The 27,035-nt window shown below is 33.9% G+C and overlaps 1 protein-coding gene across 4 annotated transcripts in view; it reads right to left on the bottom strand.

The window, feature by feature from the left end:
- GRIK2 (glutamate ionotropic receptor kainate type subunit 2) overlaps positions 1-27,035 on the bottom strand; it is a 354,225-nt gene that overhangs the window by 33,693 nt on the left and 293,497 nt on the right. The gene's annotated exons all lie outside the window — the stretch shown is intronic.

The raw sequence follows: 27,035 nt of genomic DNA, 5'->3' as shown, positions 1-27,035 counted from the left end.
AAGGATATTTTTGTCTTTCATCTATTTTGTACTTCTCATCTTCTCCATTTAAAAATAAACAACTGGACAGATTGTCCAATGTGAAATATCTGTTGTTGATCTGTTTTTATTGTTTATATGTTTTTATGAAGGAGGGAGGCCTACAAGTACTTCAGATCAGTGGAAAACTATTAAGTATTTCACTCTAGCAAAGATAATAAGCTCTGTTGTTAAGTTTTGTAGGAAAATCTGTGGATTCTGGCACAGGTGAAATTTCGCTCTTATATCACTCAGCTGAACAGTTCTGTAAACCTAATGCATAGCATGGCAATCTGAAGTAATCAAAGCTCTCACAGATAGCAGTGTATGGACAAAACAGTTGTGAAGGAGAGGGCAGACAACATTTTATCTCTCGTACATGACAAAAATACTTAGAGAAAGATTTTAGGTGAGAGATAATATCACTCTCGGGTCATAATAAGGCTAGCTTGCCTTACAGAAATGAACTACTGGAAGTCCTAAAAATTAATATGTGTTTTCTGATTTAATATTTCCAGAATACTAAGAACTGTTGTGGTAGGAAGGGAGTCAGTTATTTGGGACAAAGGAGTCAGTAGTTTGGAAGAAATTGATGCTGTGCAACTACAGAGGAGTTGCTTCCTTTTTTTCACCTGAGTTGGTTTAAAAAGAAGATAATTACCTTCTCTCATTATTGTAAAACACAGTGCTTAAGAGATCATAATGACTGAATAAACTGAAATTATTAGAAATACTGAATATTTTATACCACATTTGTCCCATCTGTTTAATAACACTGCAAACTCAAGATGTATCATAAAATGTTCTGCAGTGTTAAATTTTGCCTTATAAATAAAATGTAGAAATACCACATAAATACTAGTATTATCAGACTTTTTAAGGTGTCTTTCCTCTTTTGATGTCACCCTTAAAATATTTCTGCCATCAGATCTGGAAGAAATACTAAACAAAGATTGACATTACAAACAATTCTGTTTTTCAGATGATTGACAACAAGAAATTCTGACCCAAAAGAGAATTAGCAGCATATGTGGAATGAAAAGAACATTTATTTAGAAAAAAGGGATTAATTTGTCCCCTTTCTGAAATAAAATCCAAGAGTTCTTTCACTATGCCTGGGGACTTAACAAATTAAGCATTTGAACTAAGCCTAGTGTCAATGCTAACAAAACTGAAGACTTTTAGGGCTCTGAATTTTGCACATTGCTATTGTACTGAACATAATCTGGGCCTGATTGCAAAAGATTTTAGTAACAATGAAAGAGGAAAAGATTTCTCTTCAGAATATTCTGTGAACATGTAGAATAGAGACCACCAAACAGATAGGGCCTCTCCTCATAGTGTTTTTTTTTTTTTTAATCAAATAAGTCTTGCAAGCATTTAATATCACATTGTAGCATAATTTACTTCAAGAAATGCATATCAGCTCTGTAGGAATCTAAGTTAATATATAATACAGGCAGGGTGGAAATAAATGTTTTTCAGTATTTGTAAAATTTTACCAAGAACCCTTTAATTCTTTTATCATGCAATCTTTACCCCAGTAAATTTTTATCTACTATAAATAATCTGAGAAATATAAAATATTGGCAGAGAAAACAATAGTAGCAAATGGTTAGATGCTGACACATGTTGGGGGGGGGGGGGGTAAGAAAAAGCCAAATGAGATACAACTACAAAAAAAAGGAACTGTAATACATACATATTTTTCTTTTTTTTTTTTTTTTGTTGAGAATAAAATAAACTCCAGGATGAAAAAAATATTAGCAAGGGGAATGGTTGCTTTCGACTGAATCATTAGAACATGTAAAAAAAATACAATATCCTTTAAAGGACAGACTGTTCATATTATGATGTCTGATTTAATCAGCTAGAATGAAGCCACTGCGAAAAGAAAAGAAAAGAAAAGAAAAGAAAAGAAAAGAAAAGAAAAGAAAAGAAAAGAAAAGAAAAGAAAAGAAAAGAAAAGAAAAGAAAAGAAAAGAAAAGAAAAGAAAAGAAAAGAAAAGAAAAGAAAAGAAAAGAAAAGAAAAGAAAAGAAAAAAAGAAAAGAAAGAAAAGAAAAGAAAAGAAAAGAAAAGAAAAGAAAAGAAAAGAAAAGAAAAGAAAAGAAAAGAAAAGAAAAAGGAAAAAAGAAAAAAAAGAAAAAAAAAGAAAAAAGAAAAGAAAAGAAAAAGGAAAAAAGAAAAAAAGAAAGAAAAGAAAGAAAAAAAGAAAAGAAAAGAAAAGAAAAAGGAAAAAAAGAAAGAAAAGAAAGAAAAAAAGAAAAGAAAAGAAAAAAAGAAAAGAAGAAAAGAAAAGAAAAGAAAAGAAAAGAAAAGAAAAGAAAAGAAAAGAAAAGAAAAGAAAAGAAAAGAAAAGAAAAGAAAAGAAAAGAAAAGAAAAGAAAAAAAGAAAAGAAGAGAAGAGAAAAGAAAAGAAAAGAAAAGAAAAAAGAAAAAAAAGAAAAAAAAAGAAAAAAGAAAAGAAAAGAAAAAGGAAAAAAGAAAAAAAGAAAGAAAAGAAAGAAAAAAAGAAAAGAAAAGAAAAGAAAAAGGAAAAAAAGAAAGAAAAGAAAGAAAAAAAGAAAAGAAAAGAAAAAAGAAAAGAAGAAAAGAAAAGAAAAGAAAAGAAAAGAAAAGAAAAGAAAAGAAAAGAAAAGAAAAGAAAAGAAAAGAAAAGAAAAGAAAAGAAAAGAAAAGAAAAGAAAAGAAAAGAAAAGAAAAGAAAAGAAAAGAAAAGAAAAGAAAAGAAAAGAAAAGAAAAGAAAAAAAGAAAAGAAGAGAAGAGAAAAGAAAAGAAAAGAAAAGAAAAAAGAAAAGAAAAGAAAAGAAAAGAAAAGAAAAGAAAAGAAAAGAAAAGAAAAGAAAAGAAAAGAAAAGAAAAGAAAAGAAAAGAAAAGAAAAGAAAAGAAAAGAAAAGAAAAGAAAAGAAAAGGAAAAAAGAAGTCATCAAGAAAATCAGAGAAAGCTCCTGCACAGGGCAGCTCATTTACTGGAATAATTAATATGAAATGAAAGCATTCAAACAATCTACACATGATTAATGAAGAAGAGAACACCAAACTTAGAATACCAGTGCACATGGCTTACCATTGTAAAGTCGACAAGGACAGAAAGTGCACAAAAAGTGAATGCTTTCACACTACTTTTTTCCACCTCTAAAAGCTGAAATTATGCCAGGGAATAAAGCCATTCTACTTTTGAACCCTATGTTTGGTTTTATTTTTTTTTAAATGCACAAGAGTTTTTTTTTAAATCTCAAATTAAAAAACCTTCTTCATTTCATTTAGGAACACATAACCACAAATAGTTGTCCTGTGTTTGCTAAAATACCCAGCAGACTCATTGATGAAAATCAAGAAGTCAGAACAATGAAATGCATCAGAGGCCCATTTGACATTGAATTAAAGATAATGACACTCCAACATGCTTCCTGTGGTTATGACTGTATCATTCATACTGTTAGAAGCAGATGCTGCAATTTTACATTATGTTTCCACCTTCTTTCACCGTGTGCAAATCAATCTGATTATTCAACCTATATACTCCATCAATTAAGCGTATTATTTTATCTGGGTTAGTTCACCATATTGTTTCATCTAACTGGAAATCACTGTTGGGAAATCCAACCTAACTTGAAATCAACCGGAAATGATGTTTGTATAAGATAACTTGTGGTGATATGATTTACCATGCTTTTGTTCCCTCAGGAATGCTGAAGGCCTAAGAAAGCTGCCTATGCCTTGAATTTCACTGGAAGAAAAAAGAGAACTAACTAATAGGAAAGCTGGAAATGCAAAGATTAAGCAAATCTAGAAACTCATCTCAGCATCGAACCTGATGCATAAAATGTTAGCTCTCACAATGATATTCAGAGGATACTGTCAGTGTCATACTCATTGTTCATGAATTAAACATCATTGGAAGATAACTGTGCTTGTCGGGGACCACAAATGGAACCATGGCAAAGTCTCTAAGTTAGTCATAGTCTAATGCTATGTATAAATATGAGTCTGGAAACAGAATGAGTCATTGTCAGTAATGTGTTACTGCTCCATCCTGGAGCACTGGTTTGGAAAGAAATATCTGAGCAGAGGGACTCTGGACCACAAGGTTAGAAAAATATCAGAATGTTGAAAATATGACAGAATAAACAAGGATCAAAGTACATGGAAGCAGACTTCATAATACAAGTCAAGAGTGGATAAATGCACAGTAAAAATGTGCCAGGCTAATTCTGACATTTCTCTAATGAGGAAAAATTACAGACCCGTTAATGGAGATTTTTATTTTAATGATAGCTTACAACTTCTTTCCTGCCTTCTAAAAGCATTTGGGTGCCACAGAAAATGCTTCAGCTTTGCTTTCACCAATGTAATATTTAAACTCAAAAGTGTCTGTAGTAACTAAGGAAAGATTGAAGATAATTAGGAATAAATTTTGAGGCAAAAATCAAAAAAGTCAACAACCCAGTTCTGATATATTTTATGAAAACACTCTCCATCACATGAGAATTAAATCATCAGAATCATTATGTGAGGAAAAAAACCCACATATTCCCAATCCTACTACACTATTTTCTATTTATGACAATGAGTATAACAGCTTTGTGACTTTTGTTTTCTTGAGCATTGCATGCTTAGTAGACACAAATCTCTTTTCTTAAAGTTGATTCATGGATTTTTTTTAAAGCTAAAGCTAAAATGCCCATTCATTCTGACCTCATGTAATAGGCAAACTATGAAATGTCACTTCTGAATGACCTCACCAAGCTCATCATTTACTCATTTACAGTGACAAAAAGAATGACATATGAAGAGAGATTTAAAAAAAATCCAATATGTATGAGCCTTATCAACGTGTCCAACATGGTCTCTCAAAACAACTTTGATGACAGCCTGGAAGGATAAGGACTGGACAGATTGAGCAGCTACAGGTAGAGAAATGGCAAAGATGATGGTAGTTAACATCTCAAGCCAGATTAGCAACTTGTCAAGGTTTGACTACCTCAAGAGTCAGTCCTAGACCTGATACTACTCAGTATCTTTACAAGCAGTTGGGAAAATGGTACTGAAAGCAACCTCAAGTTTGTGGATGACACAAAACAGAGAGGAGAGGTAGAAATACTGAAAGAAAGAGCTACCGTGCAAATGGGTTGCAAAAAGCTTGGAAATTAGTATTACAGGAAATGTATGTGATTTAAGCAAGATAAATTAAGCAAAGTCTATGCTGGGAAAAAGTAAGCTCAAGTATCCATACTCGCTGGGAATTGGCTGGTGGGAGTGAATCTTAACTGAAAAGGATTTATGGTGCCAAGAAGACAGCTAATAGAACATAAGCAAGCAGCCCATCTCTGCAGCAGGAAAGCAGATTGCAGGCAATATTAGCAGACTATAGCCAAGCCCAGAATAAGGGAAATGATTAATCCACAATAGTTGGCATTTTTCAAGCCACACCAAGGATGCTCTGTCCAGTTTTCATTCTCTGAGTTCAAAGAAATGGTAAAATTAGACAGTGCCAACCAAAGTGATCAGAAGATGGGAGATCTTAACTTACAAAGAAAGATTGATATAAAATGGTGTTGTTCCTAGAATGGAAGGTTTACAGAGAATCTAATCACCTTCTTCCATTACCTAAAGAGAATGTTAGAGAAAAGTCTGAAGGTACTCTCTTCATTAGTATGTGTGGGGACAGCATAAGAGGCAATAACCAGCGCTGCTAATGGGAAATTCTCTGAATATATAAGGAAAAAATTCTTCACTATGAGAAAAACTAAGTATTGGAACATGTAGCTCAGAGAAGTCGTAGAATCAGCTCGCTGGAAATATTTGAGACAGCTTAATGTAACTTTGAACAAATTAATCTAGCACCATGCACCCTGAATAAGTTAATCTCGCACCATTGTTTCAATTAGAAAAGCAGATCTCCTCTAACAGAAAAAACAGATGTCCTCCTCTAAGAGTAAGAGGTCTCTAGAGATCCCTTCCAACTTTGAGTTCTCATTGATTTCTTTGATTCTTTATCAGTATGAACTTACATACAGTAATTAATGAGTTTCTGGAAACTTCAAAATTTGACCTTGAGCAATTTCAAGAAAACAAAACAAAATATATAATTTCCTGTTTTGGGAAAAAAAAAAAAAAAAGTGAAAACAAAAGAAACAAACCAAACAAATCCCAAAAGCATTGTGAATTCATGTGGTTCATACATCAAGCCAAAGGCAAGCACATTATTATCCAGAGGAGTGTGTTTTCCTGTCTTTTTTTCCTTTTCATTCCTCTGAAACTCAAGTAGACTCATACCAGTTGTTTCATACATGGCCCTTTGGAAATCCTGAACACAAGTATAGGAAACTTAACTGTTCATATAGTAAGCTATTTTATTCATTCCTTATTCTTCTTTGTAAGTTTGACATCTTCTTTTGACATATGACCTAAATCTACACAGCTTCAAACTAAACTTGAAAATACATTTTCTGATGTTCTTAATAATGGCAGAAGCACTAATGTAGCTCAAGATTTTTTTCTAAACATAAGAAGGTTAGATGTCAAATTTAGGTGAAACAAATGTTATAGTCAATCCTCTTATTGCTCATAGATGTTCTGAAATATCTGGGATATGTCTCCAGTATTTTAGGCCACAGAGGATTAGTACCATTAATAGAGAGATCAACAAAGTTAATTAATGGAATACATTTCAAATCATAGTGTGACAAGCTTAAAACTGAGAGAACAAACAGCCTAAGGTATCCTGTAATTCTTCTGAAGTATTATAAATTCAGCAAAACTCAAAGATAAGGCAATCTGAAAGAATTTGAACAGTAGAATAAATGAAAATAAATTGTACAGAAACATAAATTGTTCACCTGCCTGTAGTCTCACCAAATGGAAATTTATAAAGGCTGATTGCTACTGTTCAAATGCCAATCTGACCAATGATGTGTTTTCTCTGTTGTGTACTTCATATACTTTATTGTTTCTGTAATGTCTATCTGTGTACATTGATCCACCTCTCCCACTTCTTAATACGAAACTGAATTCTTTGGAACAGGTACTGTTTTCTCCAAACAACTCAATGTTTCTGAAGTGGACAACAATGATCCATTACTGGGACTTCTGAACTAAATAATAATATAAAAATATAAGTAACATAAGGAAATAATGATAAATACAGGAATCAGAATAAAAAGTAACACTTATTATTAATTTTTTAGCTTTATACACTTAATTTTCGGCTTTCACTAACTGCTACACATCTTGTTGAAGATACTTTGTTTTAAATAGTACACTTAAATTTGTTGTAACAACCAAAACAATTTCTAGTTTCTCAAAAGTCTTAGCTAATTCTATACTCCAAAGGTGCTTTTCTGAGACAACTGAAGCATTATAATTACTGATGTTGACATAGCTGAGTTATGTATAATATGCAATTTGGTCTTAACTGCATATCTGTACCTGGTGCCTCTACAGGATAATACAATGCCATGCACAGTCCAGCCTTAAATCAGCTTAGCTGTCCTCTATCACCCAACAGATAAACTTAATTCAAGAGAGCTTTTGTGTATCATTTAATTTTTTAACAGTTTAGCAAGTAGTTATAAATATCAATCTCTTTAATACAATATTTTTTCTCTATTGTCTCCTAGAACTATTAGACTAGCTTCTTCTAAGTCATCACAGAAAAAGGAAAAAGAAACTTTTTTCATCCTGGTCTCATTCACTACAACCCTCTGACCTCAGAGTATTATCTTACTACTTTTTTTTTTTTCCTTTTTTTCCTCCTATTTTTTCAAAACCACTGAGGCCTGAAAACCCCTAAGTGAACCAGACAATTTAGATTTTCTTGTGTCAGCATAAAAACAATAAAAGTAATGCATACAGAGTTCTCTCCTCCATAATGGCAGTTTTTATGGTCCATAGAGCACAAATGAAAAGAAGAAAGGTGTTTCTGCCAAGAATAGAGCTACAAGGAATGAAAAATGTAGTGCTCAGAGAAAGACATTTTCACTCTTGCCTTGATTGTGCTTTTTGTTTTAAAACACAAAGATTTTGAACAAATATTACATATTTCAAGTAACCTATGGCTAAAACCCCCAAACTTTAATGCTATTGAAATAAGTTTTTGCTATCTACTTCAACCTGGAAATAGGTAAATACTTCATAGCTCCAAAATCACTAGTGGATTTCACAAGACTTTCTTGCCTTTTATACCAGAATGATGTATAGTCCTCTACTGAATAATAACTAATATCACAAGAGTTCTTGTAAAATACTGTGGAAGATGACAAGTGTCATATATCTCACACTTCTACAGGTTTCTTCTTTTATAAGTAGGAAAAAGAATTTAATAAAACTTAGGCTATTTCTAAAGCATATCCTATATTCTGGATGTTTCTAAAGCTAAACTTATTTCTGCTCTCTCTGCCTGTTTTGGGATACAAGTTGCACGTACAGAACTCCACACTTCATTTGCACTGTATCTGAAAACAATCTCATTTTCCAAAAGCACTGCCTGCATAGTATTATCGTTGGAACTATGCATGAAGTCCACAAATACTACCTTAAATATTACCTCTAATAGAGCAACAATTGTCACAATGCCACATTTTAACAAATGTATTCTCACAGCATCAATACCTGTATGAGAGATGCTTGTGCAATATTCAAAACACAATTAATATGTGCTATGCTCAAAACATTGCTGCTGTTGAGATTTGATATAAACTTCTTTGGCAACATTAGAAGCCAAACTCAGCATTTCTTTGGTCGAAGATCTCTTTGAATGAGCAGAAGAGATAGAAAACCCATTAATTATTATTGATATTTTTTTTTTTCCCAAAAAACCCCATAGTTAAAAATAAATAGTGTTTCATTGTCTTCACAGGTTTCAAAAGCTTAATGGAATTTCCACTGTCATTTTTTTCCTATGGGCACCACTCAAGCAGTAGAATTAGCATTAACTATTGCTTGTAATGATGATCATCAAAATGAGCCTCCTTGCACAGACAGATTGTTGCGGTTTTTTCTCCCAATAAGTTCACCTATCATTTCTGTTGACAAACATAAAAAAAACTCTACATCCAAAATGGCCAATAATTTTCAGTATTTCTTCACAAAATAGCTCATGTAAAATATTTGCAGTCTATACATTAGCATAAGCCACCACTGAGGTATTTTGCAGTGGGATTTGGGTTTAACATTCTGTACTTTTTTATTACACAAAGTAAATTACCAACCATATTGGACCATATGTGCTAACAGCTGAGTCTTTCTCTGTACTTTTTTGACCTTGGTGACTAGAAAATTGGAGTTAATTCAGGCAAACAGGACTGATGCCATATGTGTTTTTTATCAAAGGTGTAGAGGAGTGGTGGGATACTGATCAGTAGAATTTTTTGTTAGCAAATCTGTCAGATCTTGGAATAATTCTGGCAGTTTTATCTTTAAACACCTTTAGTTTCCTAAACATACTTGAGAAGATAAGCAATATAACACTTAAGGAGCTGCTTCCCTCCACCAATAAAAAGAATTTTAAAAAATAATCTAAAATATCTGGAATTAAAAGATACAGTAAAAGACAGAGTAACTTTTCAGGCAGACTAGTTCCTGATGAATACATCATGAAGAATTCATCTACAACTAAATGAATTTACATGTTTTCAGTTAATGATCTGTACAGAAAACACAGACAATAGCAGAATTATAAGATGTAGTTTTGAGTACTTTTTTGTACTGATATCTAGAGCCCCTACCTAACTTTCCAGAACTTGATGGAGAAAATTGTATTGCTGATAAAACCATATAACATGTCAAAAGTTAGCGTAAAATACAATTAATGTGTTTACTTGCATCCTGCAATTTGGACATCTGTAGTAAGTGAATCCAGGCAGTATAAATGCAGTTCAACAGAGAAAGGGATATAGTATAGCTTTTGAAGACTAAATTCTACAAAGGCTCTGCTTTATTTATAATTGGGAACAGGCAGAACAACTGTATGGCAGAACAGGGGGAAAGAATTTACTTTCCAGCATTATTAACTTCTCAATTTGAATTCTTTTCAGAAGAATTGCTCAAAATTAGCAGCAATAAAGTAACTGAAAATTTCCAATGAATGAAAATGTGAAAACAAATTACCAGCTTGTGTGACCACCCAGTGATTTTAATCAGTCATGTTAATGTTAAATAATACACCAACACTCAGTCATAGATTATTCTAAGATTTCTCCGGCTAAATCTGTGCCAATTACTTAATTATTGCTCTTAAAAATGCCTTAATATGCAACTGAACAGTGCAGAACCAGTCTTCGGGAGAAAAAAGTATCATTTTGAGTAGCACTCTCATGTGTGATCTTCATTGAACATTGATGTATTTATAGCTGCACATGGTAAAAGCAACTACATTTTATAATCTATGCATTTTGGGGGAAGAGCAGAATATTTTATCAATAATTAAGCATTTCAGACATGGCTTAAAATAATTACTCTGTGGCCTCTTACATCCAAGTTCTGAAATACACTGAAGAGAAGGAACAGGTATTTGAAATGTACTGATGTGGTATAGTGGAAATCTATGTGCCATCAGAAAAAAATTGTGTGGGCTGGTATGTGATAACACCTAGAAAATTTACTGTTAATGATCATAAGGGACTTGGAACTAGACGATCTTTAATGTTATTCTAGTCCAAATCATGCAATAATTCTATGATTACCCAACTGCCAAGGGTTCTAGACATTTCCCTCATGGAATCGCTGGGTGTAGCTGTGCCTCATTCTGTTTCCCCTGTCAATCTGTCAGTAAATTGATCAGTTGGACAGAAAAGTAATTCTGCTATTCATCTAGTAAACAGCTAATGGGAAACACAATTTCTGATGTTGTTTGAGAATCCATTAAGTTGAATTTAGCTAAATTTATATTATTATCTCTGCTAATCTACTTATGAAAACAAGCCAGCCTTTTCAGGATGCTACCAAATTATCTTGCTGAGCAGTTTCCAATAATAACAACTGGGACTACAGTGTTTGACTTAGTTCCTTATTTTGTTTTAATTGAAATATTTGAGAAAATTCCATTCTAGGGAATTTTATGGAAACTAATTTATGAGCAGCCATTTTAGAAACCTCCAATAAACAATAAGTAAATACGTATTAAATACGTATTAAATACATATTTGTTCATTTTAAATTAAATAAATAGATGCAGATAAGTGAGACATTTTCTGTCAATGAGTAAATTAATAAGGAAAAATTACCTGCTTTAAGGTGTAAATCTCCATAAACAATTTTGAACTTGTCATAAGACCTGAATCAACTTTTATGGTTTCATCTTAGCAATAGCTAACTTCAGTAAAATGTATCAACACTGAGCAATCAATGCCATTTCTCAAGGAGACAGGTATTTTAATCGCATTAGTTTCCATATATATTCTTATAATTTGATTCCGGTTTATGTTTATATGACAAAGTTGCACTGAACCTTTTTGGACGGTGACAACTTACTGAAGATCTCTGGGAAAAGTATATTAACATTCATCATGACAGATGTGATAGCATCTATCAATTAGCCCATGATTTCTATTCAGATCATGACAGTATTTGCCATAATGTTATGATTGTTTTTTTCCTAGAAAATATATTCTATAGCTAACTTTATCCCTTGCAGTGTTTTTACTTTAAATACAAAAATGTAAGAAGGCAATTGCTATGTCTAAAGAAACACCAAACAAAAAAATTATATACAAACCACAATCACATAATTATAATATTTTCTTTACATTCTAATTACTCTTTATTTGATTTCCTCATTTTGAGCTAAAGAATAAAGAAATCCCAGTAACTTGCTTATTTGCTCTACTTTAGGGTTTCCAAACCATACAGCATGATATTTCTGGGTTCGTTTGCAATCAGCTATTATTCTTATGGGACTTGTAAGTAGGAGTGAGAAAATTCATGAGTTGAGGCAAAGACAGTTTAGCAGGTAAAGCAAAAGCTGTGTGCACAAGCAAAGCACAAGGAAACTCATTCACCACTCCCCACAGGCAGGCAGATGTTCAGCCATCCCCAACAAAGCAGAATTCTATCATGTGTGCCCATTACTTGGGAAGACAAACACCATCACTCCAAACATCCTGTCCCTGCTTCCTTCTTCTCCCACCTTTATATGCAGAGCATGATGCCATATGGTGTGGAATATCTGTTTAGTCTGTTGGGGTCAGCTGTCCTTGCTCTGTCCCCTCCTAGTTGTTTCTGCACCCCCAGCCTATTCACTGGTGGCATAGTGTGAAAAGCAAAAAAAGCCTTTGCTCTGGGCAAGCACTGCTCTGTTGCATCCCAGGTTTGGGTTCACATAATAGGTTTTTTCTTTGTTAGTTTTCCAGTTCTTTGTACCCTCGTGCATCCCCCGGGTTTTCCCCTACTCCTGTGGTTTCCGTGCCCATCTTCCCGTTCTCATGGTCCCACTCACCCCAAAGTCTCGTGTCCGCCCCTGCCGTGCTCCCATTGGTCGCTGTAGTACACGTCATCACCATGATGTCTGTACCCATTGGGCGGGAGGGCTCCCCGTCCGCCCTGTCCCTTCCCTATTTCATCCCACTCCTCGGCATGCTCGAGGCCATTTGCGTCCGTGTGAAGCTGGGGTCGGCTGCAGCCTTTCCATCGCAGCTCTCGCAGCCAATAAAGCATCCAGCCACCACGCGGACGGATTTGGACGAATTCCCTGCCTCTTTGTTTCTTCCCTCGCGCCGACGGCAAAGCGCGGCCAACAGCCCACCCCGGAGCGCAACAGCAAAAGCGCCCGGAAACTGTGGCGAGCCCCGGCCCCGACGAAAAGCTGAGAAGCCCAAGCCGGGCATTCGGGAGCTGATCAGGGCAGACAAAGTAAAGAGCAGCCGCGCTGCTCATCAGTAACAAAAATGTTTCTGTGTTTTCAACATTATTTTCAGCTCAAACCCAAAACATAGTCCCATACGAGCTACTGTAAAGAAAATTAACACTACCTCAATCAAAACCAGCACAAAGTCATAGTCTTTCAAAAAATGTCTAGCATGGGTTAAAGACAGCAAAAAATTTGAAATGGCTCATCTATTCCAAGAGGAGTAGTGCTGACACTGAAGCTGGTAAGAAAAGGGAGACCCAAATTATGTTTTATTAATGCAATCACTGTTCCCTTCCTTAATACAGTTTGCTAATTTCTTCCGTTGAAATCCAACTCCTGGTCTTGCTCAAGATTGCCCCTAGAGTCACACCATGTGCCTAAGAGCATTGTCCAAACACTTCTTGAACTCTGACAGGTTTGGTGCTGTGACCACTCCCCTAGGAAACCACTCCCAGTGCCCAGCCACCCTTTGGGTGAAGAAGATTTACCTAATATCCCTCCTAAACCTTTCCTCACACAGCTTTAGGCCATTGCTTCAGGTTCGGTCACTGGTGACCAAAGATGAGAGATCAGTGCCTGCCTCTCAATTTCCCTTCATGACGAAGCTGCAACTGAAATGAGGTATATCCTCAGTCTCCTCTTTTTCAGGCTGAACAAGCCAAATTACCTCAGTTTCTCCTCATCCCATCTTTTTGATATAACCTTTTTGTCTATATCTTCAAGTACGAAAAGTTAACACTTATCTCCATTTCCCTGTATTAATCCACTGGTTTTTTTGCTATATACAATGACTTGGATTTAGACTCTACTTCTTATTTTAATTCCACCTCCTCTGCTGTTTACAGATTGCTAACATTTTGAAAAGACAAAACAGCATCCCTGTTGCCTCCAATACAGGAGTAAAAGTAAATAATTTAAAAACCTTTTTATTTTTCTGTAGTAGTTAGTAAAATCAGTCTTAGTTCAGCTCCTTTGTTCAAAACCAAGTTTTCATAATTCTGTTTGATCTTTTGCTATAATTTTTCTTAACTCCCTTCCAACTGATAAGACAAAAAAACCTCATTGTTATCTCAATATTCAAGTCTGGCGGGCTTGTCTTAAAAACATTTACTGAGAATTCATTAAAACTTTCCCACTGTGCCTTATCAATCTGAACCTGATTTTGTGACCTTTATGCCTCACTTTAAAAATTTCAATCTGTTTGAAATCACTAGCTTAGCCAGCTTTTTTTCCATTTGCCTGCACCAAAATGCTTCTTGTTCGCTTCAACTCTTTTGACCCTGACTCACGTATATTATGATTAATGCCTAGAGATGAGATGTGTTAAATGTTTGCTTTGACCAGCTTATTTTTTCACTTTCAGTTTTTTTATTTCCTTTGAGTCTTTTTTTTTGTTATGTATGAATTTACTTCGGACTGGAAGCTGACAAGAGGCTTAAGGCAATCTTATTTTCTCTCCCTTTAAACAAGCTTTATCTAAGCAATACCAAATGCCATAGCCGCAGTGCAGTACCTTTTCTTCTTGATTGCAGGGCAACCCATTTACTTGAAATTTCAAGTGATGGAGAAGGAACTAATACAAGCTCATGCATACATTTACTTGTCTTTGGGATCAACCTTTTGAACTCCTTGAAGACAATGCTTAAGCTATTTCTTACTGTCTACCCAGCTCTTTTAGACCAATTTACAGGTTATAAGTTAGTCTACTTCTTTGCTTTTATCATCCATTACAGCAAATACGTAATGCTTGGAAAGATAATAAAGCTAGCAAAGCACACACATCAATAGATATAAAATACACCAGCTCACTGAAACCATCTCAATTTTTAAAAATCCTGCCTAAGCATTGTACAAGAGTTGCATTTATTTACTTCTCTGGATTCTAATAATCCCTCAGAAACTTGAAACTACAGCTATTGTCCTTTAAATACTTGTGTCTAAATAAATTAATTTATAATTGCTTTTTTGATGTCTCAGGATTGTGATTTTCCTAGAGAAAATAAAACTTCCAGACATTTCCAGAAGTGTTTTCCCTTTAAAATTACTGTCCAATAAATGGAATATGTTACATATTTCAAACATTGTATATAATGCACTCAACATGTAAGGATTGCCTAGACACTCAAAAATGAAATTCCCATAAGTATTCTAAATTTGTGATGAATTGTATATGGTGGACAATTTTATTTTCCAATTGTAGAATATGAAAAACATACACCTAGGTCAGAGATCTTTAACAGAACTCCAGACTGAGCTGACTACTTTGGAATGAAGACCAAGCAATGGTCACAAATAAACATCAGTGTGAAATAGAAGATATATTTTTTGTGAACAATCAAATATAAATATTATGAACCCTCTGAGATAACACTCAAGGTAAAATTTCTACTAGTCTTTCTGGAATATGCTTAGTCCACTTGACTAATGGCATACATTATATTTCTGTATTATACTAAATGTTTCAGTAATTCATTAAAAAGACTTAATAAAGAAAATAATTAGTATTAGCAAATTGATATTAGTAAATTATGTCATATAATCAGACAATTATAGAATCATTTAGGTTGAAAAAGATATATCTTCGAAGGCACATCTAGTTCAACCATGATTGTAATACTGCCAGGTCTAAAACTAAACTATATGACTAGCCCGGAGTTCATGACTCCATGGTGCAAATTGGTTCAAACTTTATAATGGATTAATAAAAGGGTTCATATTGATTCATGGAAGAGTTTAGGTTGGAAGGAACACTCTAATAATGTCTAGTCCAACCTTCCTGCCCTGGATAGGGTCTTCTTTCACTAGATCAGGTTGCTCAAAAATCTGGCCAATCTGACTTTGAACTTACTGCTACTCTCTTCTAAGCCACATTACAGCTTATGTTATCTGAACAATCAAAGAAGGACTACGCTGAAGTAGTAATGTTCATCTGCCTAAGTTCATATACATTCAGAAGGTGTTTTTTTTCTTAAAGAATCATCTACGACATTTTTTCTGAAGCACCCTTGGTGTTAATGTCTACAAATGGAAAATGCTTTCTAAGTTACTAAGTTGATGTCTTCCGTTTGGATAGTACTTAATGGATTTTTTTTTTCTGTAGTATTTGAACTCTCAAAAGTTCTTAGAGAAAAATCAATCTGGTCAACATTTCTGTTAAAAAATCCTAAACTAAAAAATATATTACCCTTCTAAAGATATCTTAATGATATTTTTTGTTTGCTTGTTTGATTTGAAGGATGAGATGTAGCTTAATAATTTTTTAAAATAAATTTAAGCTTAAATTTTTAAGACAAAATTTATTTATATAAATAAATAAATAAATGAAATTAAATGAAGCTATGTTTGTGTCATGTTTCAATTTGTCTGAACAGAATATTTTGTTTGGTTTGCATTTTCTCCTAAATAGTCCATCCATGACAATTAAGATTTTGCCTCTGTCAGAAATCCAGTGTGAGGGACATGTTTTGAAATCTAAAATATTTCTTCAGAGAAAAAAAAGAACATATTAAAGTGACAATCAGTATGATGTTGTCATACATAAAATAATTTCTGATGATCCAGGACAAAGCCTTACTCCTATCTTTAAAACATTACTTATTTTCAGAATGTCATTTACATTAAATGAAAATCCTCATTTTCCCTTTCTTTATGTCTCCCTGCCAACACTCCAACTTTATAGTCACAAGTAATATTCATGTAAAGAGATACTTGATCCCCATAATCACTATTTATTCTTATTAAAGAAGAGGTAAAGTCTAAAAATAGTTTTAAAGAGAGCATAAAATCATAGACAAACTCAGTGAATTTGGATATTAAACACTTTTCTTTATGGTGGCATTCCTTCCTTCATTGCATTACTCCTACCAACTTCCAAATCCCTAACTTAGCCAATCCTTAACCCTTTGGAACACTATATCAGTCCATATATCTTTATACACAGATATAGATGCACCCCTTGCTCTAAGTTTTTGTGTGTTTATACATAAAAATAGCATATTTCTGTGTGGTTTTATTTTTATAATGTATTTCTTACAGATCTGAATTAAAATAGACTAGATAATTAGGTTTAACAAATAGTCTCTCTATGTCACAGCTTCTCTAGAGCCTTCTATATTTTATGAAAGAGTTAAGGAAAGTTACGTATTTTGGACCTTTAAAAGCATAACAAAAACTTTCAGTAGAAGATATTGCAGCTGTGCAATATAATTCTTAAAATTTGACGGATATTAATTCCAGTGAATCTCTACAATATCGACACTTACATTCAAAGATTTTCAGAAATATTCTGTCTGCTATGTCGAACTAGCTAATTCACTTTTTGTCCATTTATATTTCTGCACACTTCTCAAAAGTATGCAGGAATTTATATCTCCTTATACATCTGCAGTGATCTTCAAGAGAGAGGCCATCTGGAAGGGTTGAAACTATCTCCTTTGAAAAGTCTTTAGAAGTAAACTCCTCATTATCCTTTCAAATACAGGACCTGTGACTAGAAAGCTATAGGTGTTCTGACTAGATCAAGATGCAATCTATTCTGGAAAAAATACTGACATAGCACAGTTTGTTCTTCAAAGAAAAGAATTTAAATTTTTCTTTTATCCAAATTTAACATGATGAGCTAAGTGGTGGAAAGGGAGACCCAGTAAGGAATATGATGATCCTTCACAACAGCAAGCACTCAAGATCAATTTACTTGTATTAAAATAAAGAGGACATTTCTTATGCTCTTGATGCAACTTAAGAGCCTATTTCATTGCTTATAAATAATGTATAAATATTTAGCGAATGCTATAAATTTAATTTGGTTATAAAAGTAAGGTTACACAGGTGAAGTTCTCATTTGCATATTCAATTTGAGCCTTACTCTAACAAAAACAAAGTGATTCTCTTTGTTTATCTGTGTTCATAAACATCTTCCCAGTTTCCTACCACACTCAGTATAAAATATAAGCTTGTATATTTTTGTCAGGATTTTTGAGACAGGTCAAATATGGCAGAAAAGCAGACAGACACCAAGACAGAACCAATGTACTAATCTTGAGACTAATAATTTCAATAGAGCTATTTCATTCAAGACCAGATGAGGATAAGAAGCTATAACCTTGTACCTTTATTGCAAGAATTTGGATCCTGAGAAATGTCAAATGACTTAATTTGAACTATTCTATCATTCTCAAAATAATAATTGTTATTAAGTAAATAATTTTCTTCACCATTCTCACTTTGGTTTTTTCCACATCCCAGTAAAGGGGAGTGTATGGGAAAGGGAAGTAGTAACTACTTCTGGTCTCTGAAGAAATTTTTTCATTAGACCTATTATTGCTGTACAACTTTGTTGCTAATAGCAGTCGCTAGCAGAAAAGTATATATAGTAGACATTTAATGGCTACCCAAAAATGAGAAGACACCTACTGTACAGTGTGACCTTGAGTTGCTAAGAAAGGGAGTTATAGTTAGAAATAAGCTGGATAAGTCAGCTCACCAATACCACACTTTATGGAGAAAAAGATGGAAGAGGAAAGACAGTTCAGTTATTCGATAGAACAAATATTCAAGAAGGTGCACTTTAAACAGTTTCCAAGGTAACTACCTCTGTGACTGGAATTTATAAATAGGGGTACAAAGAGGGTTTCATCTATGATACTGAATACAATCAAATATGCAAAGGAAAATAAATAATTAAAAGAGTGGAAGGTTGAATGAAAGAATATGGAAATTGTTTAATTAAAAAACATAGTAAAATAATAATGTTTTTAAAAATTGCTGCATATGAATGGTGTCAGTAGTATACTCACAGTGGCCTGAAAAGCATTGACAAAGAATATAAAATTGTCTACCAGAAGAGTATTTGGAACAAAACTATATGACTTTATAAGCGAATTGGATGTGCTTGTATGTGCACATCTGATATATATAGACTGTATACACATACATGAACACATCCACACACTCTGTTCAGGTTATCTAATATTGCTAAAAGTGCAAGAGATTAAATTTGCCGTATAGTTGATATACAAGGTTAATCAAGAAAATATATTTAATCTGGGCTATGAATTTATCACATAAATATTCTCTTAGATTTTGAATATTATTTTTACTGACCCTTTATTTAAAAATACGTCTTTTCAAATACCATATTGGTTTTTCCCTTATGATTTGACTGAAATAAAGCTTGCTGGTTATGGGCCAATATCTACTTCAACCCCAGTACTTTTGATGTTACAACAAAAGGATTCCTCCCAAAGGTAATAAAAAAAGACAAGGAGCAACAGCTAGATTGTCATGTAAATACAAGCACCTTTGAGCCAAAACAGATTTGACAAACTTCCCAAAATAATAAGCAGAGATGATTCAAAGGGTTAAAAATAATTAAGGGGGATTTTGTGTATGTGTGTGCTATCCACATGAGCCTAATGTGTGCAGGCATGCTGATGAAACTGAAAGCAACTTGAAAAATTGGTGTTTGATATCATTTAAAGATTTGAGTTTTCAAGAGTGACTGTTCTTCACATTTTTCTGATGCATTTAGCAGAAGAGAGAAGAAAGAATAGAAGGAAAGGAAAAGGAGAAGAAATAAGTTCTAAAATCGAGATCTCCTTTCAGACACTTCTGATTTTAACACCAAATGCTGTTGCAAACAATGATATGGACCAGCTCATAGGTGAGCTCTGTGAAATATAAATTACTAGAAAAATGCAGGTTGTGAAAGAAAAGCAAGTGAAACCTGTGGGTTTGCATAGATCTAACACTTTAAGATTGATTCTCCCTTTTTTTTTTTTTTGTTCTGAAAAAACTAGTTGAGAATAAATTGGCCACGTTAGGCCAAATATAATTGTTACATCATCCCAAGATATTTATTCCAAACAATAGGATAAACTTTGTTCCATAAAACCAAATTCATCCTTTTAAAGAAACATGGTGTAACCCTGACTGTTTCATCAAAGTACTTCAAACTGCTGGAATCTGGCTGCCTGAAATCCTGAACTCCTGCTAGGTTATGAGGTCATGTCATGGTGAAGGCCAGTAAATGAGTATAGATAATAATATGGGCATTGAGTACAGATAATAATATGGGCATGGAGAAATGAAAACTCATTGAGAAAAAATGGTGCAGTATTACTTTGAAAATTTCCCTGGAAGTTCATCTTTATTTCATAAAAATTAAAAAAGATTTAAAATATTTAAGTGTGTAATAAAATTACTCAAAAAAGCCAAGACGCTTTTCTCACCTCAAAAAGACAAAACTTATCTCCTTACAGCCAATACATATGAGTATTTCAGATTTTTGTTAAAGATTATTCTTTAAAAGAAGTCTATTTGACAAGTTTTATGGTTCTCACTTTTGGATAAGGGATATTTTGCTTTGCTATTATTGTTTAGATAAATTTTAAACTTCCAGGTATACTTGTTCAGAATAAACATGGAGAAGAGGAACTCCCTATTGCTGTAGGTGCAAAGACAATGCACAGAAGCAAATCAAAAGGCAAAATTAAAGAATCAACTTCTTGACTATTATAAACATTATGCTTCCATGAGAATTTCTTACGTCTCTTTTTTATGTTCAAAATTTTAAAGCATAATAGGGTGCGGCTGCGCGTTACCCAGGATGCAACAATAGGGCAACACTTCTGTCACTTCAAGATGACATGAGCACAGGGGAAAGAGTTTGCAGAAAGTGCAGGAGCATCATATGTTTAGTGCTTGAGTACATAATACATACAGGAGAATTCAGATATTTAGGTATTTTCATAAGTAGATATTGCACTAAAGTTCACTGCTCTTCCTAGTATGTTTAGAAAAGAATTTCAGACACATACTATAACATACAGGATGTATTTATATCAGTATGGATTTCTGCCTACTGAATTTGAAGAAGCAGGGGTCTCTGTGAAGAAAGCTGTTGTGTTATGCTAAATTCAGCCAGTAGATCAGCAGGTGTTAACATGCAGTGAGAAGAACAAATAGATCAAGCAGATTTTAGGCATTCCGTTCCAGGACACAGAATCTAACATAGAAACCAAACATATATTTTTTTCATAATAATTAATTCTCCTAATATTTAAAGGGGACAGACAACTGTTTGGAAGTTGGTATGGACAATGTATGACTAAAATGTCTTAGAAGTCTTGCTCTAATATTCTTCAGGAAGAATAGAACTACCCCAATTCATATATGATCATTTTCAAAACACTTGATCTTTTCAATTAACATATTTTCATTATATTTTTGTGAACTCTTACATGAGCCCAGAGAACTTGGTTGCATGATCTTGTTCCAGCTGTAACTTTCTACACTAGCAAAAAATAACATATCAAGGAAAATATGATTACCAGCAGAAGATTAATTACAAACATCCAAAAAGTCAGAGGGACATAAATCAAGAGCATAATGTATGCATTTTTTAATTGTTATTGACTCTTCTCCCATCTTACTAAGTCTCTAAGATTTATACAGGAAATAAAGATGAAATATAGTAGTTTAATCAGATTTCAGCTTTCATTGCTTTTACCAAGGACTTAATGCAGTGAAAATAAATGGATTGTAGAGAGTCATTCAAGCAAGGGGTTTGATGCTGCAAGTTTTCTGTTATTGCATGGCTTGAATCTTGGAAAACAAATTAACAAATCTCTGATACAATATATTTTTATCATCGTGCAACCTATGAATGCTTATAGTCCATGAAATCATAACCGTTAATCTTTTAGAAAAAAATCATTTAATAGAATTTCAGCCTCTGAGGACTTAATCATCCACAATTTTCATTTTGTGACAAACAGACTTCAAAACAAAGTAACTTCCTTAAAATCTTAACTTCTGTTGCATTTTAATACTAACTCCTCTTTAAAGACCTCTATGACCACATAGTCCCAGCTGTTGCATCAGATCTTGCATGGTGAAATCATGACCACTGTGCAGGGCATCCTTGGGATTTTCCTGCTTGCTTCTCTTACAGCTATCAAACAATAACCCTCCTATTACTCCTGATATAGTGTTTATCAGAAGCTGACTAGGGGTTGAGAGGGATGGCAAGGACAGGAAGAGACAGAGAAGTAGAGTATAATACACTAAATACAGGCAGCTGTCAAAAAGCTTCTAAAGGCTGTTGTAATTTTTCTGCCATGCAGGGCCAAACACGGATAAGGTGCCTAATCAAAGAAATGAGCCCCACAGCAATGGGAAAACAAAACTTTTGTATTGAAAACAAAGCAAATGTTCACAATTTATTTGGGAGAGAGAAACTTTATCTAATGAAATATCAGTAGCTAATGAGAGGTCAAACACTACTGATAGTCTTTGGGATCAACACTTCATCCCATACTTTGAATAGGAGCTCTAGTGGCAGGAGCAGCAAGAAAGCAAGAAAGATTGAGTGAAGACATTCTCTGAAGGCTACCAATTTTCCAGCTTCCTTCTGTCAGACACTGCCAGACTGCCTTAGTAGTACAAAAATACAGAGAATATGGAGAGATTATAACCTGAAAGTGAGCAATTTTCTAAGGGAAGAAACAAGATGAGGTGAACACCTAACAGCTGCCAGTCAGATTTAAATGATACTATGAGTTTACTTACCTGACAGCTGATGAATAAAAATTTAGCAGGTCTGTACAACTTCTCAATCTGCATTTTTGTATATAAATTGTATTAAAAAATATTGTTCAAAATATAAAAAATTAAATATTATTACTGAAGACTCTCTTTTCTCCAAATACCTTGCTATTTGATAGAATTATTTAAAGATAATTATATGATGGGGTTTTCACACTCTCATTCGTTGTTAGACTTGCTGTTTCAATTTATTAAATTTATAACACTCGTCAAGTATTTTTTATGTTATGTCTGGTGGTTTTTTTCTTCCAGTGAAAGTGGAAGGAAAATCTTGACTGGAGACAAATAGCGCACACAATTACTCCTATTAGTAGGAGTCAGGTAAATTCCAGGAAATCAGCAACAAATGGTCTCAAGACCCATCTTAAAACAACTTTTTCATCTCTGCTAAAATTATGATAATTTCTGATGACAATCTACCATGTTTTTTAATTTTTTTCTCCATCATGTATTCCTGCATTATTTTTAATTTCTAGAGTAATCCTTACAGTCAGCCTATTATGAGGAGATATTGTATTTTAATATGAATTACTTTACACTATATTGAAGAATAAAGAAATTTTGTGGAGACGTAAGTGAAAAAAGGAGCTATGATATTACCACTGTGATCTCTTTCTGATAACATTTCTAGGATTTGTTAAGATAACTTTCTACTACTGTGGGAGGATTCCATTTTCACTGCCTAATCTAATTTTACAGTAGTCTGAAATAATATATTTCCATATATGTCCATGTGTTTTTTTTCCCCCTTTCCTGTAATTTGGTGTCACGTGATTTCTATTAAAATGATGCAGAAAATTAAGGCATTGTGGACTGTTCCCTCCAATGGCACAAATTAAGTATGAAACACCATAGCACGTTTATGGTCCTTGTTTTTAAAAGTGTTATTTCACCTCATAATTTTGGGTTTTAATTTTACTGATAAGTAAATTAAATGACCCACCAAAACATGGAGAAAAATCTGTAAACTCTCCCCAGTTCACAGATTTGTCAGGGGGAAAATGACATTTTTTGTTCCTGGTATTTCTTAAAAGAAATGGCTACTATGTATGACAATGAACACAATACTAGCCTCTCAGCCTAAAGACCAGACATGTATTTTTATTTCCTTGTGGCTGCAAGAACTTGAGAAATCTCCAGTGAAAACTTGGCTTAGAATTCTCCAGTGAAAACTTCATTACACATATGGGGAAAAACAGTAGGATTTTGTCTTCTCTCTCTTTGGTCTAAGACATTGATTGCTTGCAGGCCTTCACAGATAAATTATGAAGAATTGTTAGAAGAAAATTTGTGGGGAGAAGAAAATTGTGTTTAGAAGAAAAAATGTGGGGAAAGGAGGTTGGAGAAGACAGCGCAAAAAACAACCCTCTCACAGTCTTGGATGAGAAGGGTTCTCAGACCAAGGAAGAAAACAATGCAGAATTAAACCTTTCATTTTCAAAGTGCTAATCAAATATAAACCATTCCTAACATCAACCACTGAAGTATGTAAATATAACTTCCTTTTTTTCAATACAGAAACTGAAAAAAGGACACATTAAGTGGCCTGATTTGTAATAACATTACTTGATAAATAGAGACTGAACTCAGGAGTTTTGGTCTTGAACTCAGGTGTGAAAATTTGATAGGTCTAAAAAGGAGATGATACCATTTTCAAATCATTAGCAAAGCCCACCCAGGCAGCAAAACCAAATAAATGCTGATAGAAGACCAATTATATACATATTGCTTCACAGTCATGGGTCTTTCCCTTTCAGAACAAAACCTGATCAACCCTTTTCATCTCTGTTAGTAAAGAGCTACTCTGGAGAGCAGGTAACAGTGACTGGTCTCTACGGTATCCCTGCCACTCACTGTTCCATTCTCACTTCTTGGAAGGCAGGAAATGGGCACCAAAGCCAAGGGAACTGAAACCTGTTATGCCCTCTCACCATAAGGTAAATCTAAAGACCAGCACCTGACAGCTATATCTGTATAAAAATTACAGGATATTTTCAAGAATCTATATACAGTCATATTTTTTACGTGAAATCCACAAATAACTTCATAAAAGAATCCTTAATGAAGTATATAGTAAACAGTTTATACAAGTCTAACTGTCAGTAGGCTGTGATTACAGGATAAAATATAAAGATGCAGTTAAATATACAGTATGTGGTGGTGCTTTTCACTTTTAAGCTTCACACATTAGGTACTTTTGCTGCAATGCATATTGGTTTTTTACTAAACACATTTTTTAACACCATACTTATATAACAGATGAGCAAATCCCTTTGCTTAGAACCAAAACTCTCCAAGCAAGATATGGGGGAAAATATAGGTCTAACCTCTAACATCATGAAATTAGCTTGCTAGTATACGTTTGACTGCATCTATTGAACATTTGGAGGAGGCCAACAGAAGTGATGAGACACAACTGCAATCCTGGAGCCCTTTACAAGGCCACCAGCAGGGTTGGCTGCAGAATGATGACTAGGATAGATTCTGTGCAGAATAAAGACGGCAGGTGAGCAATGTCCAAAGCTTGACCTTATCTGACAAGCCATCCAGTTCCCTTTCAGGTCAGGAGTGATCCTATTCCCTTTGCCAAGTCTTCACTAGAGGAACAATCTGTCTGACCCTTCATAATTCTTCCAGATCTTGCCTTCACTGCCAACTAGCCTCCCAGCTTTTATTTCACTATCAAATATTCTGGCTTTTTGCATCTGGAAACAGAGACCTGCAAGTCTATTAAATGTTTTATAGACCTGTTTCTACTATTCCTGAAACATCTGGAAAAATCGTGACTACATTGACAAGCATTTCTACTACAAAAAACGAAAGTAGACTCAGGTGATTTGCAAGAGTTTGGAAGACAAGTAATGCCACTGTAAAGCAGCAATCTTTATTATGCCTTTTATTTTGGCAATGTGGTTACTAAATATAAATGGTGCTCCTTTTATCTCAAGAAGGATATGAGCTACAAATCACTGCTAGTTCAGACAAGTATCACTACGTGCATTTCTCTTTCTCATATTTCACCCTAGACTGACTGCTGTCATAAACAACATGCTGAGCTAAGAGATTCAACGATAGCCATTCTCGTATTCTTATATTTTAAGCACTTGCTGTGCTTTGTTTAATTATAGGTGTCCATATAGGGGAAAATTTTCTTGTTCTAGTCTCACAATTACAAAAGCATAAAGCATATTCCTAGATTTATAATATTTCAGCTCAGCCAGCAGACATTTTCATGCCTTTCTAGACAAAGTTACAAGATATAGGTGTTTTAGGAACCATGTCTAAAGATACAATATAGAATCTTATAGGTTTCATTTAGCTAGAAATAACCCTAAACTAATGTCAGTCCATATTCTCGTAAGTAGTGAGATAATCATAAATAGTAAAAATAACACCTTTATAATCTGTTAAAACCCCATGAAATAATTAATGTGGATCTACAGTGTTGGAGCAAAATTCACAAGTAGCATACCATGATGGTGATAGTGACCACAAGCCAAATTCTAAACTTCCATATGGTCACACGGCATGGCTGGAGCACTGGGGTTCTCAGGAAATTTCTTGCTAACAAAGTGCTGTTAGGAGCCATAATCAACCAGCTGTCATGATTTAGACTATGTTTGAAACAGGATCAACCCCAGGGACAGAAAGCCACAGTTCCTTTGTACAACTTCTTTGTGTGTCTACAGAACTAATCTCTGTCATAAACAACAATCAATGAACAACCCATACATAAATTAAAACTTGTGCCTCACCTGCTCATTGGTAGTTGATTTTTTACAAAGCAGTTTAAAAAATGCTTCAACCTATCTCATGTATATTATTTCCCTTACAAAGCAGTTCAATTGATATATATGGTGACTCATCATAGTTACTGAAAATTGCATTTCCCTCAAAATCACAAGGGTACCAGGTGAGTTCTAAGGACTCAGAAGCTTAAAATATTGTAGGTAGAAATTAGTCTGAGGGGGGGAAAAAGTATTTTTGGGAGATTTATTCTTAATTTTTAAATTAAAAATGCGAAACTACTTTTTTCTTGACAGTAATGTAATTTCTAAATGATCATTTTCATCCTTGTCATATGGCTGTGTTTTCAGTCACATACAGTTCCATTCTGGAGTTTACCTGTGACCCGTGCAAATACTTGCTAATGTGTGTGTTTTCCACAGAGAGGCAAAATGCTCTTTCACTTGATTACTTTATTGTGCAAAAGAAAGTGATCCAAACAAGGTTCATTCTGTATCCCAAGGTGCTGGGATACAGAATTCAGAGACATCTCAAAGAATGCACAGACATCAAACAGTGTATCTATCTGAAAAGGCATGTAACTGGGGATAATCTCCCATATGTCATGATGATCAGTTCAGGCAGGGGGACAGAAAGAGAATGCACCAAACATTGTATGTTTCTCTGTATTAAGATCTGGAGAATGAGAAGCTATTTTCCCTTAAAGTATTCCCCTCATAATTAGATTTTAATTATATAATTTGTCTTCATCTTTTGTATGTATATATAATGTATATATATATATATATATATATATATATATATATATATATA

The sequence above is a fragment of the Anomalospiza imberbis genome, chromosome 3 (genome assembly GCF_031753505.1).
Source record: "Anomalospiza imberbis isolate Cuckoo-Finch-1a 21T00152 chromosome 3, ASM3175350v1, whole genome shotgun sequence".
Lineage (NCBI taxonomy): Eukaryota > Metazoa > Chordata > Aves > Passeriformes > Viduidae > Anomalospiza > Anomalospiza imberbis.
The sequence above is the reverse complement of the archived record's forward strand: the minus strand, read 5'-3'. Positions and strand labels throughout refer to the sequence as shown.